The sequence below is a fragment of the Pristiophorus japonicus genome, chromosome 2, assembly GCF_044704955.1.
Source record: "Pristiophorus japonicus isolate sPriJap1 chromosome 2, sPriJap1.hap1, whole genome shotgun sequence".
Classification (NCBI taxonomy): Eukaryota; Metazoa; Chordata; class Chondrichthyes; family Pristiophoridae; genus Pristiophorus; species Pristiophorus japonicus.
This window is the reverse complement of record NC_091978.1, coordinates 252601456-252620178: the sequence shown is the minus strand read 5'-3', so window position 1 is coordinate 252620178 and position 18723 is coordinate 252601456. Positions and strand designations below refer to the sequence as shown.

At 44.4% G+C, this 18723-nt stretch overlaps 1 protein-coding gene across 4 annotated transcripts in view; it reads right to left on the bottom strand.

Annotated features, from left to right (window-relative positions):
* The window catches only part of LOC139245448 (calcium/calmodulin-dependent protein kinase type II subunit delta), a 539947-nt gene that overhangs the window by 312151 nt on the left and 209073 nt on the right, over nucleotides 1–18723 (bottom strand). The gene's annotated exons all lie outside the window — the stretch shown is intronic.

Here is an 18723-nt window from a genome sequence, read left to right as displayed (position 1 = left end):
AATAATGGAGGCTTGTAAGAAAGGTACGGCAATAATCACGAGCGATTTTAATCTTTAACTTGTGAAGGATGGTATCGAATTGCAAACAAAGGCACACAATGTTGAGAAGGTTAGTAGAAGGCCAGAAGATTGGGAAATTTTTAGAAATCAGCAAAGGACGACAAAAAAATTAAGGGTGAGAGAAGATAGATTATGAGAGTCAACTTGCAAGAAATATAAAAACAGACAGTAAGAGCTTCTGCAGGTATGTAAAAAAGAGTAGCTAAAGTAAACATTGGTCCCTTACAGGATGAGACTGGGGAATCAATAATGGGAAACAGGAAAATGGCAGAGACTTTGAACAAATATTTTGCATCGGTTTTCACGGAAGAAGTCACTAAAAGCATCCCAATAATTGATAATCAAGAGGGTATTGGGAGGGTGGAACTTAAAACAATCACTATCACTTGAGAAAAAGTACTCGGCAAACTAATGGGACAAAAAGTAGACAAATCCCCTGGACCTGATGGCCTGCATTCTAGGGTCTTAAAATAAATGGTTGCAGAGATAGATGATGCATTGGTTGTAATCTACCAAAATTCCCTGGATTCTGGAGAGGTCCCAGCAGATTGGAAAACCGCAAATGTCACACCCCTATTTAAGAAAGGAGGCAGAGAGAAAGTAGGAAACCATAGACCAGTTAGCCTAACATCTGTTATTGGGAAAATGCTGGAGTTCATTATCAAGGAAGTAGTAGCAGGACATTTAGAAATTCAGAATATAATTAAGCAGAGCCAGCATTGTTTTATGAAAGGGAAAGCATGTCTGAAAAAGTTGCTGGAGTTCTTTGAGGATGTAACGAACAGGGTGGATAAAGGGGAATCATGTCGTGTATATGGATTTCCAGAAAGCATTCGATAAGGTGCCCCCAAACGTACCTCACCATCCTCCACCTGCAGGCCATGATCCTTATCAACGGATCCATCACAGACCCAATCCACATCCGGACTGGGGTCAAGCAGGGTTCTTTCATCACCCCAATCCTCTTCTCAATCTTCCTCGCTGCTATGCTGCACCTCACAGTCGACAAGATCCCCGTTGGAGTGGAACTAAACTACAGAACCAGTGGGAACCTGTTCAACCTTCGCCTTCCCCAGGCCAGGTCCAAGATCACCTCAACCTCTGTCGTTGAGCTACAGTACGTGTACGAAAGCACGGGCCTTACGCTAAACATCAGTAAGACAAAGGTCCTCCACCAGCCTGTCTTTGCCGCACACCACTGCCCCCCAGTCATCAAGATCCACGCCGCAGCCCTGGACAACGTGGACTACTTCCCTTATCTCGGCAGCCTCCTATCAACAAGAGCAGGCATTGATGACGAGATCCAACACCGCCTCCAGTGCAGCCTTTGGCTGCCTGAGGAAAAGATTGTTTGAAGACCAGGCCCTCTAAACTGTCACCAAGCTCATGGTCTACAGGGCTGTAGTAATACCCGCCCTCCTGTATGGCTCAGAAACATGGACCCTGTACTGTAGACACCTCAAGTCACTGGAGAAATACCACCAACGATGTCTCCGCGAGATCCTACAAATCCCTTGGAAGGACAGACACACCAACGTTAGTGTCCTCGACCAGCCCAACATCCCCAGCATTGAAACACTGACCACACTTGATCAGCTCCACTGGGCAGGCCACATAGTTCGCATGCCAGACACGAGACTCCCAAAGCAAGCGCTCTACACGGAACTCCTTCACGGCAAATGAGCCAAAGGTGGACAGCAGAAACGTTACAAGGACACCCTCAAAGCCTCCCTGATAAAGTGAAACATCCCCAGACACCTGGGAGACCCTTGCCAAAGACTGCCCTAAGTGGAGGAAGTGCATCCGGGAGGGCGCAGAGCACCTCGAGTCTCGTCGCCGAGAACATGCAGAAATCAAGCACAGGCTGCGGAAAAAGCGTGCGGCAAACCTGTCCCACCCACCTCTTCCCTCAACGACTATTTGTCCCATCTGTGACAGAGACTGTGGTTCTCATATTGGACTGTACAGCCACCTAAGCACCCATGTTAAGAGTGGAAGCAAGTCTTCCTCAATTCCGAGGGACTGCCTATATGATGATGACATAAAAGGGTACTGCACAAGCTAAGAGCTCACGGGGTTGGGGGTAATATATTAGTATGGAGAAAGGATTGGTTAACCAACAGAAAACAGAGGGTCGGGATAAATGGATTATTTTCAGATTGGAAAACTAACTAGTGTGTGCCACAGGGATCAATGCTGGGGCCTCAACTTTTTACAATCTATATTAATGACTTGAATGAAGGGACGGAGTGTAATGCAGCCAACTTTGCTGTATTGATAGGTGGGAAAGCAAGTTGTGAGGAGGAAGCAAAGAATCTGCAAAGGGATATATAGATAGGCTCAGTGAGTGGGCAAAAATTTGGCAGATGGAGTATAATGTGGGCAAGTGTGAGGTTATCCACTTTGGTAGGAAAAATAAAAAAAGCAAATTATTATTTAAATGGGGAGAGATTACAAAATGCAGGTACAGCAAGTAATTAGGAAGGCAAATGCAATGCTTGCTTTTACTGCAAGGGGCTTGGATTTAAAAAAGTAGGGAAGTTCTGCTACAACTGTACAGGGCGTTGGTGAGACCACACCTGGAGTACTGCGTAATTTTTGGAGATAGTTCAGAGAAGGTTCACGAGGTTTGATTGCCGTGATTAAGGGGTTAGAAACATAGAAACATAGAAAATAGGTGCAGGAGTAGGCCATTCGGCCCTTCTAGCCTGCACCGCCATTCAATGAGTTCATGGCTGAACATTCAACTTCAGTACCCCATTCCTGCTTTCTCGCCATACCCCTTGATCCTCATCTAACTCCTTTTTGAATATATTTAGTGAATTGGCCTCAACAACTTTCTGTGGTGGAGAATTCCACAGGTTCACCACTCTCTGGGTGAAGAAGTTCCTCCGCATCTCGGTCCTAAATGGCTTACCCCTTATCCTTAGACTGTGACCTCTGGTTCTGGACTTCCCCAACATTGGGAACATTCTTCCTGCATCTAACCTGTCTAACCCCGTCAGAATTTTAAATGTTTCTATGAGGTCCCCTCTCATTCTTCTGAACTCCAGTGAATACAAGCCCAGTTGATCCAGTCTTTCTTGATAGGTCAGTCCCGCCATCCCGGGAATCAGTCTGGTGAACCTTCGCTGCACTCCCTCAATAGCAAGAATGTCCTTCCTCAGGTTAGGAGACCAAAACTGTACACAATACTCCAGGTGTGGCCTCACCAATGCCCTGTACAACTGTAGCAACACCTCCCTGCCCCTGTACTCAAATCCCCTTGCTATGAAGGCCAACATGCCATTTGCTTTCTTAACCGCCTGCTGCACCTGCATGCCAACCTTCAATGACTGATGTACCATGACACCCAGGTCTCTTTGCACCTCCCCTTTTCCTAATCTGTCACCATTCAGATAATAGTCTGTCTCTCTGTTTTTACCACCAAAGTGGATAACCTCACATTTATCCACATTATACTTCATCTGCCATGCATTTGCCCACTCACCTAACCTATCCAAGTCGCTCTGCAGCCTCACAGCATCCTCCTCGCAGCTCACACTGCCACCCAACTTAGTGTCATCCGCAAATTTGGAGATACTACATTTAATCCCCTCATCTAAATCATTAATGTACAGTGTAAACAGCTGGGGCCCCAGCACAGAACCTTGCGGTACCCCACTAGTCACTGCCTGCCATTCTGAAAAGTACCCATTTACTCCTACTCTTTGCTTCCTGTCTGACAACCAGTTCTCAATCCATGTCAGTACACTACCCCCAATCCCATGTGCTCTAACTTTGCACATCAATCTCTTGTGTGGGACCTTGTCGAAAGCCTTCTGAAAGTCCAAATATACCACATCAACTGGTTCTCCCTTATCCACTCTACTGGAAACATCCTCAAAAAATTCCAGAAGATTTGTCAAGCATGATTTCCCTTTCACAAATCCATGCTGACTTGGACCTATCATGTCACCTCTTTCCAAATGCACTGCTATGACATCCTTAATAATTGATTCCATCATTTTACCCACTACCGATGTCAGGCTGACCGGTCTATAATTCCCTGTTTTCTCTCTCCCTCCTTTTTTAAAAAGTGGGGTTACATTGGCTACCCTCCACTCCATAGGAACTGATCCAGAGTCAATGGAATGTTGGAAAATGACTGTCAACGCATCCACTATTTCCAAGGCCACCTCCTTAAGTACTCTGGGATGCAGTCCATCAGGCCCTGGGGATTTATCGGCCTTCAATCCCATCAATTTCCCGGCTAATAAGGATTTCCCTCAGTTCCTCCTCCTTACTAGACCCCCCGACCCCTTTTATAACCGGAAGGTTGTTCGTGTCCTCCTTCGTGAATACCGAACCAAAGTACTTGTTCAATTGGTCCGCCATTTCTTTGTTCCCCGTTATGACTTCCCCTGATTCTGACTGCAGGGGACCTACGTTTGTCTTTACTAACCTTTTTCTCTTTACATATCTATAGAAACTTTTGCAATCCGTCTTAATGTTCCCTGCAAGCTTCTTCTCATACTCCATTTTCCCTGCCCTAATCAAACCCTTTGTCCTCCTCTTGTCTTATGAAGAAATGTTGAGCAGATTGGGCCTATACTCATGAGGTGATCTTATAGAAACATATAAGATTCTGAGGGGGCTTGACAGGGTGGATGCAGAGAGGATGTTTCCCCTCATGGGGGAATCTAGTACTAGGGGGCATAGTTTCAGAATAATGGGTGGCCCATTTAAAACAGAAATGAGGAGGAATTTCTTCTCTCAGAGGGTCAGGAATCTTTGGAATTCTCTACCCCAGAGAGGCTGGGTCACTGAATATATTTAAGGTGGAGATAGACAGATTTTTGAATGATAAGGGAGTCAAGGATTATGGGGAGCAGGCAGGGAAGTGGACTTGAAGCTGAGATCAGATCAGCCATGATCTTATTGAATGGCGGAGCAGGCACGAGAGGCCAAATGGCCGACTTCTGCTCCTATTTCTTATGTTCTTATGAACCTTGGTTAGAAACAGAGAAACATAGAAATTTGCTGTGCAGATGGAAGCCATTTCGGCACATTGTGCGCACGCCGGCCGGCAAAGAACCACACGACCCTTGGTCAGCAGCCCTAAAGGTTACATATAAACCTATGAACAATGATGGAAAGGCAAAGAGCACCCAGCCCAACCAGTCCACCTCACACAACTGCGACACCCCTTATATTGAAACATTCTACACTCCACCCCAACCGGAGTCATGTGATCTCCTGGGAGAAGCAAAAAACAGATAAAATCCCAGGCCAATTTTGGGAGAACAAATCTGGGAAAATTCCTCTCCGACCCATCCAGGCGATCACCCTGGCCATATTCGATTCCCTACAGTACTTACCATTATATCTGCACCATCCAACAAAAGGCCATCCAGTCTAATCCCAATTACCAGCTCTGGATCCATAACCCTGCAGGTTATGGGACTTTAAGTGCCCATTAGACCATCTCTTAAAAATGGTGAGGGTTTCTGCATCCACCACTCTTCCAGGCAGCGAGTTCCAGATCCTCACAACCTCTGCATAAAGAAGCACCCCCTCAAATCCCTTCTAAACCTTCCACCAACCACCTTAAAACTATGCCCCCTCGTAATAGACCCTTCCACCAATGGAAATAGCCCCTTACTATTCACTATGTCCAGGCCCCTCAATATTTTGTACAGCTCAATGAGGTCTCCTCTCAACCTCCTCTGTTCCAATGAGAACAAACTCAGCCTACCCAATCTGCCCTCATAACTAAGATCCTCCATTCCAGGCAGCATCCTAGTAAATCTCCTCTGCACCCTCTCTAGTGGAATCACGTCCTTCCTATAACACGGCGACCAGAACTGTACACAGTACTCCAGCTGTGGCCGAACCAAAGTATTATACAATTTAAGCATAACCTTCCTGCTCTTATATTCTATGCCTCGGCTAATAAAGGCATGCATTCCGTATGCCTTCTTAACCACCTTATCCACCTGGCCTGCTACTTTCAGGGATCTGTGGACAAGCATTCCAAGGTCCCTTTGTTCATCTACATTATTAAGTGGCCTACCCTTTCCTTATTAGACCTCCCAAAGTGCATCACCTCACACTTCTCTGAATTAAATTCCATTTGCCACTGCTCTGCCCACCTGACCAGTAGATTGATATTCTCCTGCAGCCCATGACTTTCCACTTCATTATCAACCACACAGCCAATTTTAGTTTCGTCTGCAAACTTCTTAATCATACTCCCTATATTCAAATCTAAATCGTTGATGTATACCACAAAAAGCAAGGGACCCAGTACTGAGCCTTGCGGAACCCCACTGGAAACATCCTTCCAGTCACAAAAACATCCATCAAGCATTACCCTTTGCTTTCTACCTCCAAGCCAATTTTGGATCCAACTTGCCACTTTTCCCTGGCTTTAACCTTCATGTCTACCATGTGGGACCTTATCAAAAGCCTTGCTAAAGTCCATATATACTACATTGTACATACTACCCTCATCAACCCTCTTGGTTACCTCCTCAAAAATTCAATCAGGTTAGTGAAACACGATCTTCCCTTAACAAATCCATGCTGACTCCCTAATTAATCCTTGCCTTTCCAAATGTAGATTTATCCTGTCTTTCAGGATTTTTTCCAATAATTTTCCCACCACTGAGGTTAGGCTGACAGCCCTTAATTACTCGGCCTATCCCTTTCTCCCTTCTTAAACAAGGGTACTACATTAGCAGTCCTCCAATCCCAAGAACCAAAGAGCACTGGAAAATGATGGTCAAGGCCTCTGCTATTTCCTCTTTTACTTCGCTCAACAGCCTGCGATGCATTTCATCTGGGCCTGGGGACTTATCTACTTTCAAAGCTGCTAAACCCCTTAATACTTCCTCTCTCAATATTTATTTCATCCAGAATATCACACTCCTCCTTGATAGCGATATATTTATAGAACATCTTAGGGTTTTCCTTAATTTTACTGGTCAATAATTTCTTGTGTTCTCTCTTAATATTCCTAGTATCCTTTTTAATTTTGCCTCTTAACTTTCTATATTCCTCTTAAGATTCTATACTATTTTGCCATTGGTATATGACATAAGTGTCCCTTTTTTTCTTAATCCTCCCCTCTAAGTCCCTAGACATCCAGGGGGCTCTAGAATTATTTTTCCCAGCCTTTTTCTTTCAAGGCACATGTTTGGCTTGAGCCTTCCGGATCTCCTCCTTAAATGCCTCCCACTGTTCCGATACTGATTTACCCACAAGTAGTTGTTTCTAGTCCACTTTGGTCAAATAACCCCTTAACTGAGCAAAATTAGCTTTTCCCCAATTCGGGACTTTTATTCCAGGCCTTTCCTTGTCCTTATCCATAACCAACTTGAATTTGACTGAATTATGGTCACTGGCACCCAAGTGCTCTCCCACTAATACCCCTTCAACCTGCCCAGCTTCATTCCTCAAAACTAAATCCAATACCGCCCCCTCTCCTGTTGAGCTTGCTACATGCTAACTAAAAAAGTTCTCTTGAATGCATTTCAAGAATTCCGCACCCTCTATACCCTTCACACTAAATTTGCCCCAATCAATATTTGGATAGTTAAAATCCCCTACTATTACTACCCTATGGTTTTTGGATTTCACAGCAATTTGTCTACATATTTGCTCCTCTATCTCCTTCCCACTGTTTGGGGGTCTATAATACTCAGCAGTGTGATCGCCCCTTTTTTATTTTTAAATTTTACCCATATGGCATTTGATGATTCCTCTAACACATCATCCCTCCTCACCGCTGTAATCATTTCTTTAATCATTACAGCAGCACCCCCCACCCCCGCTTTTACCCCCCTCTCTATCTAGTCTAAAAATCCTCTAGCCAGGAATATTGATCTGCCAAACCTGCTCCTCCTTCAGCCATGTTTCTGTAATGGCTATAATGTCATACTCCCAAATGTCTACCTGTGCTCTTAGCTCATCCGCCTTATTCGCTATGCTCCTTGCATTCAAGTATATACCATTCAGCACAGGAAGACCTCCTTGCTTACTACTTACTAAGCCTCGTTTCCTCTGTCTTACAGATTCGCTTTCTGGATTCTTGCTATCCAATTTCTGCTTTACTTCCTTCCCTTTTGAATTTGTTCTCAGATTTCCATCCCCCTGTCAAACTCGTTTAAACTCTCCCCAACAGCACTAGACCAAACTTGGGAGTACTGCATACAATTCTGTTCACCATATTATAAGAACATCAGAATACAAGAATTAGGAGCAGAAGTAGGCCATATAGCCCCTCGAGCCTGCTCCGCCATTCAATAAGATTATGGTTTATCTCAACTCCACTTTCCCGCCTGATCCCCATATCCCTTGATTTCCCCAAGAGTCGAAAATTCTATCTATCTCAGCCTTGAAAATAATCAATGATTCAGCATCCACAGCCCTTTGTGGCAGAGAATTCGAAAGCTTAACAACCCCCTGATTGAAGAAATTCCTCCTCATCTCAGTTTAAATGGCCGACCCCTTATCCGGAGACTATGCCCGCTAATCCTAGGCTCTCCAGCCAGGGGAAACAACCTCTCAGCATCCACCCTGTTAAACTCACTCACAATCTTATATGTTTTAATTAGACCATCTCATTATGTCTGTCTGTTCCAGCCATCAAGTACCCTGGAATATTTAATTCCCCACCATGGTCTCCTAGCAACCATGCCTCTGTAAATGGCTATTAAATCAAAGCCATTTATTCCTATTTGTGTCACTAATTCATCTATCTAGTTATGAATGATTCGAGTATTCAGATAAAGAACCATTAATTTAATTTTTTTACCATTATTCCCTGCTTTCACCATATTGATTGATGCACTATTACCATTAAACCCTCTGTCCCTTCCTGTCGCACTCAGCTTAACGTCACCGATATCGCTATACTGCTCCATTGCCTTGACTTTTCTCTTTAGATTTCAGAATTTCTCCTCACCTGACCCCACCCCCACCTTTTCAGTTTAAAGCCCTATCCACAGCCCTAGTTATTCGATTAGCCATGACACTGGTTCCTTCTGAACTTCCAGTTGTGACTGCAGAGAACAGTATCTACCCATCTGGACATACTGTCCCCTACCACTACAACATTCTTTTTCACTCCCCCATTTGAATGGTCTTCTGTACCATGGTGCCGTGGTCAGTTTGCTCATCCACCCTACAGGCTTTGCCCACATCCAAACAGGCCACAAGAACCTCATACCTTGTGGATTAGGGCAAAGGCGGAGGCTCCTCCAGCACTACACCTGGGGTTCCCTTACCTGCCTGAGTTGCAGTCACACGTTCCTGACCCTGACCACTAACCAGACCTGTACCACTAGCTAACCTAAGGGGTGCTACTGCCTCCTGGTTCAAAGTGTCCAGTTAACTCTCCCCCTCCCTGATGCCGAACAATGGCTACACATCGGACTGCAGCTCAACAGGTCTGAGCTGAAGTTCTCCGAGATTTGGCAGAGAAGCAAATTATAATTTAAATAGAGAAAAATTGCAAATTGCTGCAGTTCAGAGGACCTGGGGGTCCTTGTGCATGAAACACAAAAAGTTAGTTTGCAGGTACAGCAATTAATCAGGAAGGCAAATAGAATGTTGGCCTTTATTGCAAGGGGCATAGATGGAGAGTATAAAAGCAGCGAAGTCCTGCTACAACTGTACAGGGTATTGGTGAGGCCACACCTGGAGTACTGCGTACAGTTTTGGTCTCTGTATTTAAGGAAGGATATACTTGCATTGGAAGCTGCACAGAGAAGGTTCACGAGGTTGATTCCGGAGATAAGGGGGTTGACTTATGAAGATAGGTTGGGCCTATACTCATTGGAGTTCAGAAGAATGAGAGGTGATCTTATCGAAACATATAAGATAGAGGGGGTTCGACAAGGTGGATGCAGATAGGATATTTCCACTCAAAGGAGAAACTAAAACTAGGGGAAATAGTCTAAGAATAAGGGGACGTCCATTTAAAACTGAGATGAGGAGGAATTTCTTCTCTCAGAGGGTTGTAAATCTATGGAATTCTCTGCCCCAGAGAGCTGTGGAGGCTGGGTCATTGAATATATTTAAGGCGGAGATAGACAAGTTTTTGAGCGATAAGGGAATAAAGAGTTATGGGGAGCGAGCAGGGAAGTGGAGCTGAGTCCATGATCAGATCAGCCATGATATTATTAAATGGCGGAGCAGGGTCGAGGTGACAGGTGGCCTACTCCTGTTCCTATTTCTTATGTTCTTATGTAGACATTTACTCCAGATGTGGTGGTCCGGGATTGCGATGCTCTCCACAAACTCCCACATGTTGCAATTGTGGCACATCACCTGCATGTCCATCCCTTTATATATCCTTGTTTTAATTATTTAATTAATTACATTTTATGGGCCTAAGTTTGGTTGACTTACCGTCGGCTGCCGCCGAGTTTTCTCGGCGGTCTCGATGTTTTTTGGGCCCTCTCCCCACCGAGCGAGTTTCATCAGGTCCGCACACCAGTGGGGAGAAGACCGCTGGGGACCATCCACCAGCGTGCAATGTCCACAAGAGTCCTCCCGCCCGCTGCACCCCAGTTTGGTCCGGGCGGTCCTCCGCTCCAGCAGGGGAAAAGACCGCCACGCGGAGCCAGATCTTAACTCAATGGTAAGTATGTCGATCTGCAAAAAAAAGTTAGTCCATTTCTTTTCTTTAATTCTTTTGCAGGGATTTAGGTGGATGGGGTCCCCTGATGCACTTCTGGTGTTTTTTCTTTAATTTCTGTTTTTTTTTATTGTTTTGAAAAGTTTTTATTTTATCAGTTCCGCCCTCCCTGGGCCCAACTCTATCCTCGGCGGTACTTTGCCAAGGATTGCATTTGCCGCCCAAAATGGGACCTACCGCCCGTTGCCGCCCAGAATCGGCATGCAAGGCCCATTTTTGCCGCCAAGCGGTCTTTCCTAGATTTTTCCATGAAACTTCCGCCCATAGTACCATCAGGATCTTAGCGGTCCTATGGACGGTACTTGGGCAGAATTTAGCTTTCACTAAACTCGGGCCCTATGTACTTAATTAACTTAGCTTACAGTTTAGTTTAACTAATTACTAGATCTAGTTTAAGGTACATTAAATTATTTACCTGCAACACAAATCATTCCAAATACTGGAGGCAAAAAGTAGCACCTCCTTCCTCCTCTGCACCGAATTCCCAATCTCCCCAAATTCCCAACTTAAACGGAGTGCTTCTAAACAGAGTGTTAAAGAGCACTCTGTGCAGATCACTCCATTATTAAAAGAATAGAGAGGCACCAGAGAGGGTGCAAAAAAGATTTACAAGGATGATACCAGAAATGCAAGGGTACACCTTGCAGGATAGGATGAACAGGCTGGGTTTCTTTTCTTTTGAAAAGAGAAGGCTGAGGGGTGACCTAGTAGAGGCCTTTAAAATTATGAAATGTTTTGATAGAATAAACCCAGGATGAAAAATGGGTGAGCCCCCAATATTCCTAAAAGTATGGTTACACAAAAGATTGGTGGATAGCACCCAGCACTGGGCGAATGGTGCTATCCACCAATTTATTGCAGAATCATGCCATTGCCGAACCATGCCATTGCCATGGGGAATGGTCTTAAAAACATAGAAAATAGGTGCAGGAGTAGGCCATTCGGAACTTCGAGCCTGCACTGCCATTCAATGAGTTCATGGCTGAACATGCAACTTCAGTACCCCATTCCTGCTTTCTCACCATACCCCTTGATCCCCCTAGTAGTAAGGACTACATCTAACTACTTTTTGAATATATTTAGTGAATTGGCCTCAACAATTTTCTGTGGTAGAGAATTCCACAGGTTCACCACTCTCTGGGTGAAGAAGTTTCTCCTCATCTCGGTCCTAAATGGCTTACCCCTTATCCTTAGACTGTGACCCCTGGTTCTGGACTTCCCCCAACATTGGGAACATTCTTCCTGCATCTAACCTGTCTAAACCCATCAGAATTTTAAACGTTTCTATGAGATCCCCTCTCATTCTTCTGAACTCCAGTGAATACAAGCCCAGTTGATCCAGTCTTTCTTGATAGGTCAGTCCCGCCATCCCGGGAATCAGTCTGGTGAACCTTCACTGCACTCCCTCAATAATAGCAAGAATGTCCTTCCTCAAGTTAGGAGACCAAAACTGTACACAATACTCCAGGTGTGGCCTCACCAAGGCCCTATACAACTGTAGCAACACCTCCCTGCCCCTGTACTCAAATCCCCTCGCTATGAAGGCCAACATGCCATTTGCTTTCTTAACCGCCTGCTGTACCTGCATGCCAACCTTCAATGACTAATGTACCATGACATCCAGGTCTCGTTGCACCTCCCCTTTTCCTAATCTGTCACCATTCAGATAATAGTCTGTTTCTCTGTTTTTACCACCAAAGTGGATAACCTCACATTTATCCACATTATACTTCATCTGCCATGCATTTGCCCACTCACCTAGCCTATCCAAGTCACTCTGCAGCCTCACAGCATCCTCCTCGCAGCTCACACTGCCACCCAACTTAGTGTCATCTGCAAATTTGAAGATACTACATTTAATCCCCTCGTCTAAATCATTAATGTACACTGTAAACAGCTGGGGCCCCAGCACAGAACCTTGCGGTACCCCACTAGTCACTGCCTGCCATTCTGAAAAGTACCCATTTACTCCTGCTCTTTGCTTCCTGTCTGCCAACCAGTTCTCAATCCACGACAGCACACTACCCCCAATCCCATGTGCTTCAACTTTGCACATTAATCTCTTGTGTGGGACCTTGTCGAAAGCCTTCTGAAAGTCCAAATACACCACGTCAACTGGTTCTCCGTTATCCACTCTGCAGGAAACATCCTCAAAAAATTCCAGAAGATTTGTCAAGCATGATTTCCCTTTCACAAATCCGTGCTGACTTGGTCCTATCTTTATTTGTCTCCTCCTCCCGCTGCCCACTTCAAGCAACTAGGAATGCTGAAGCCAGCTGTAGTGATTCTGCCCTGTCTGAGATCAGCTAACACTGATGAGTCAGATCATAATCTGGAGTCCTCCTGGCATTACAGGTCAGTACTGCACCACAATGTGCTATTATAGAACTCTTCGAGGTTTGTTTTATAATTTGAAAAATAAGGAAGAGGGCCAGTTTTGGAATTCTTTGCATACATTATTTGTAAACAACAGTGACTTTCAACAGTTACAATGTAATTTGACATCTTACCTAAGATTTTGGTTTTGTAGAAAAAAGGAACAACATCATTTATTTTACCTTTCATTCACAAGGTAAAATTTAATTCCTATCTTTGAAACTTGAACAATGTGTTATGCCAACAACCAGATCAATTACCCTGATTAAACTTGATTTTATATAGGCAAGTTGCACTAAACTGTACAGGTAATGTACTGTGGAATCATCTAATTAAACTCTATCTCCTAAATTAACATGAAAACAAATTACCTGTACATTACTATTGCCATTACTATTGCAACCAAGCAGTAAAAAATCTCTCAGCTCATTTCGCATAAGCAACCACCACCTACTTGAATCAGAATGAATGTTTATGCAAATTGGTACTCACAAGAAAAGCATTGGTGGCATCTTAAATGAGAAATAAGAAATACAATACAAGTAATGATCAAATTCAGACATGCATCATCTCATTTTGAAAATTGGAGTTATACTAAATGCTAAAATTTGAGCAAATATCTAAATGTTTTATTGGTCAGAAATTTGAAACAAAGTTTAATTGTGCCAATTAACTTCTAATTGTCAGATTTATTTCTGTTTTACAGAATACATCTGTATGACATTCAAGAATTAAAAAAATAAAATATGTGGGAGTTGCTGACATGAGGAAGAATTTTTAGTCATTCCAGGAAAGCAATTGAACTATCAGCTCCACATTCAATGAGTTCATGGCTGAACATGAAACTTCAGTACCCCCTTCCTGCTTTCTCGCCATAACCCTTGATCCCCCGAGTAGTAAGGACTTCATCTAACTCCCTTTTGAATATATTTAGTGAATTGGCCTCAACTACTTTCTGTGGTAGAGAATTCCACAGGTTCACCACTCTCTGGGTGAAGAAGTTTCTCCTCATCTCGGTCCTAAATGACTTACCCCATATCCTCAGACTGTGACCCCTGGTTCTGGACTTCCCCAACATTGGGAACATTCTTCCTGCATCTAACCTGTCTAAACCCGTCAGAATTTTAAACATTTCTATGAGGTCCCCTCTCATTCTTCTGAACTCCAGTGAATACAAGCCCAGTTGATCCAGTCTTTCTTGATAGGTCAGTCCCACCATCCCGGGAATCAGTCTGGTGAATCTTCGCTGCACTCCCTCAATAGCAAGAATGTCCTTCCTCAAGTTAGGAGACCAAAACTGTACACAATACTCCAGGTGTGGCCTCACCAAGGCCCTGTACAACTGTAGCAACACCTCCCTGCCCCTGTATTCAAATCCCCTCGCTATGAAGGCCAACATGCCATTTTCTTTCTTAACCGCCTGCTGTACCTGCATGCTAACCTTCAATGACTGATGTACCATGACACCCAGGTCTCGTTGCACCTTCCCTTTTCCTAATCTGTCACCATTCAGATAATAGTCTGTTTCTCTGTTTTTACCACCAAAGTGGATAACCTCACATTTATCCACATTATACTTCATCTGCCATGCATTTGCCCACTCACCTAACCTATCCAAGTCACTCTGCAGCCTAATAGCATCCTCCTCGCAGCTCACACTGCCACCCAACTTAGTGTCATCCGCAAATTTGTAGATACTGCATTTAATCCCCTCGTCTAAATCATTAATGTACAATGTAAACAGCTGGGGCCCCAGCACAGAACCTTGCGGTACCCCACTAGTCACTGCCTGCCATTCTGAAAAGTACCCGTTTACTCCTACTCTTTGCTTCCTGTCTGACAACCAGTTCTCAATCCACGTCAGCACACTACCCCCAATCCCATGTGCTTTAACTTTGCACATTAATCTCTTGTGTGGGACCTTGTCGAAAGCCTTCTGAAAGTCCAAATATACCACATCAACTGGTTCTCCTTTGTCCACTTTACTGGAAACATCCTCAAAAAATTCCAGAAGATTTGTCAAGCATGATTTCCCTTTCACAAATCCATGCTAACTTGGACCTATCAGGTCCCCATTTTCCAGATGCACTGCTATGACATCCTTAATAATTGATTCCATCATTTTACCCACTACTGAGGTCAGACTGACCGGTCTATAATTCCCTGTTTTCTCTCTCCCTCCTTTTTTAAAAAGTGGGGTTACATTGGCTACCCTCCACTCCATAGGAACTGATCCAGAGTCAATGGAATGTTGGAAAATGACTGTCAGTGCATCCACTATTTCCAAGGCCACCTCCTTAAGTACTCTGGGATGCAGTCCATCAGGCCCTGGGGATTTATTGGCCTTCAATCCCATCAATTTCCCCAACACAATTTCCCGACTAATAAAGATTTTCCTCAGTTCCCCCTCCTTACTAGACCCTCTGACCCCTTTTATATCCGGAAGGTTGTTTGTATCCTCCTTAGTGAATACCGAACCAAAGTACTTGTTCAATTGGTCTGCCATTTCTTTGTTCCCCGTTATGACTTCCCCTGATTCTGACTGCAGGGGACCTACGTTTGTCTTTACTAACCTTTTTCTCTTTACATACCTATAGAAACTTTTGCAATCCACCTTAATGTTCCCTGCAAGCTTCTTCTCGTACTCCATTTTCCCTGCCCTAATCAAACCCTTTGTCCTCCTCTGCTGAGTTCTAAATTTCTCCCAGTCCCCAGGTTCGCTGCTATTTCTGGCCAATTTGTATGCCACTTCCTTGGCTTTAATACTATCCCTGATTTCCATAGATAGCCACGGTTGAGCCACCTTCCCTTTTTTATTTTTACACCAGACAGGAATGTACAATTGTTGTAATTCATCCATGCGGTCTCTAAATGTCTGCCATTGCCCATCCACAGTCAACCCCCTAAGTATCATTCGCCAATCTATCCTAGCCAATTCACGCCTCATACCTTCAAAGTTACCCTTCTTTAAGTTCTGGACCATGGTCTCTGAATTTACTGTTTCATTCTCCATCCTAATGCAGAAATCCACCATATTATGGTCACTCTTCCCCAAGGGACCTCGCACAATGAGATTGCTAATTAATCCTCTCTCATTACACAACACCCAGTCTAAGATGGCCTCCCCCCTAGTTGGTTCCTCAACATATTGGTCTAGAAAACCATCCCTTATGCACTCCAGAAAATCCTCCTCCACCGTATTGCTTCCAGTTTGGCTAGCCCAATCTATGTGCATATTAAAGTCACCCATTATAACTGCTACACCTTTATTGCATGCACCCCTAATTTCCTGTTTGATGCCGTCCCCAACATCCCTATTACTGTTTGGAGGTCTGTACACAACTCCTACTAACGTTTTTTGCCCTTTGGTGTTCTGCAGCTCTACCCATATAGATTCCACATCATCCAAGCTAATGTCTTTCCTAACTATTGCATTAATCTCCTCTTTAACCAACAATGCTACCCCACCTCCTTTTCCTTTTATTCTATCCTTCCTGAATGTTGAATACCCCTGAATGTTGAGTTCCCAGCCCTGATCATCCTGGAGCCACGTCTCCGTAATCCCAATCACATCATATTTATTAACATCTATTTGCACAATTAATTCATCCACCTTATTGCGGATACTCCTTGCATTAAGACACAAAGCCTTCAGGCTTGTTTTTTTAACACCCTTTGTCCTTTTAGAATTTTGCTGTACAGTGGCCCTTTTTGTTCTTTGCCTTGGGTTTCTCCGCCCTCCACTTTTCCTCATCTCCTTTCTGTCTTTTGCTTTTGCCTCCTTTTTGTTTCCCTCTGTCTCCCTGCATTGGTTCCCATCCCCCTGCCATATTAGTTTAAATCCTCCCCAACAGCACTAGCAAACACTCCCCCTAGGACATTGGTTCCGGTCCTGCCCAGGTGCAGACCGTCCGGTTTGTACTGGTCCCACCTCCCCCAGAACCGGTCCCAATGCCCCAGGGATTTGAATCCCTCCCTGCTGCACCACTGCTCAAGCCACGTATTCATCTGCGCTATCCTGCGATTCCTACTCTGACTATCACATGGCACTAATAGCAATCCCGAGATTACTACTTTTGAGGTCCTACTTTTTAATTTAGCTCCTAGCTCCTTAAATTCGTTTCGTATGGAATGTTTCATTTTCTGAGGAGTAGCAAACGGAACTGAACACTGCATAATCTTCAATGAACATCCCCACTTCTGGCCTTGTGATGGAGGGAAGGTCATTGATGAAGCAGCTGAAGATGGTTGGGCCTAGGACACTGCCCTGAGGAAATCCTGCAGCGATGTCCTGGGGCTGGGACGATTGACCTTCAACAACCACATCTTTCTTTGTGCTATGTATGACTCCAGCCAGTGGCGAGTTAGCCCCCTAATTCCCATTGACTTCAATTTTACTGGGGCTCCTTGATGCCACACTTGGTCAAATGCTGCCTTGATGTCATGGGCATTCACTCTCACCTCATCTCTGGAATTCAGCTCTTTTGTCCATGTTTGGACCAAGGCTGTCATGAGGTCTGAAGCCGAGTGGCCCTGGTGGAACCCAAACTTTGCATTGGTGAGTTGGTTATTTGTGAGTAAATGCCGCTTGATAGCACTGTCTACGACACCTTCCATCACTTTGCTGATGATTGAGAGTAGACTGGTGGGGCAGTAATTGGCCGGATTGGATTTGTCCTACTTTTGTGGACAGGGCATTGGCTGAAAGATATGATTCTGTAAGTATGACTATGTCAGGCTGTTGCTTGACTATTCTGTGAGACAGCTCTCCCAATTTTGGCACAAGTCCCCAGATGTTATAGTTAGCAGGGCCGACTGGGTGTGCTGAGGTCGATGCCGGGTGATCCATCTGGCTTTATTCTTATTATTGTTTCTAGTAGCGGTTTGTTACAACTGAATGGCTTGCTAGGCCATTCCAGAGGGCAGTTAAGAGTCAACCACATTGCTGTGGGTCTGGAGTCACGTAGCCAGACCAGGTAAGGACGGCTGATTTCCTTCCATTAGTGAACCAGTCTGGTACAACAATCTGGTAGATTCCTGATCACCATTACTGACATTAGTTTTTTTATTCGATTTATTTAATTAATTGAATTTAAATTCCCTATCTGCCGTGGTGGGATTTGAACTCATGTCTCCGGATCACTAGTCCAGGCCTCTTAGTTACAGGAAGTATTACATCTATTTTAATCCAATGTTCACACATGCCCATTGTCAAGCAAGGTCTGTAGATAGCTATCCAAAGTTTGAATCCTGGTTAATTTTCTTTTTTCGTCCCAACATGAGGCACAGATGCTAACTGTAACACCTAATTGCTGCCCCGCTACAATCAACTAACCCATCGCCATGGGAATCAAATCTTGGACATTCTAGTCTGTATGTACTACATTGTGTAGTGTCTTCATACACTATGGCCCCAGAAACTCTTAATGGTCCCGCATCAACATGGGAAATATAGCACAGCAGAACTTCTGGCCGCCGATCTGCCTTGGCATTGATTCTTTCCAAAATTGCAGGGATGGAGTCATTTACATAGAGTAAGCAGCTGCCCTTGATACTTCTAATGCTGCCTAGATGATGGCCCCGCAAAGGTGTAGGGGGAA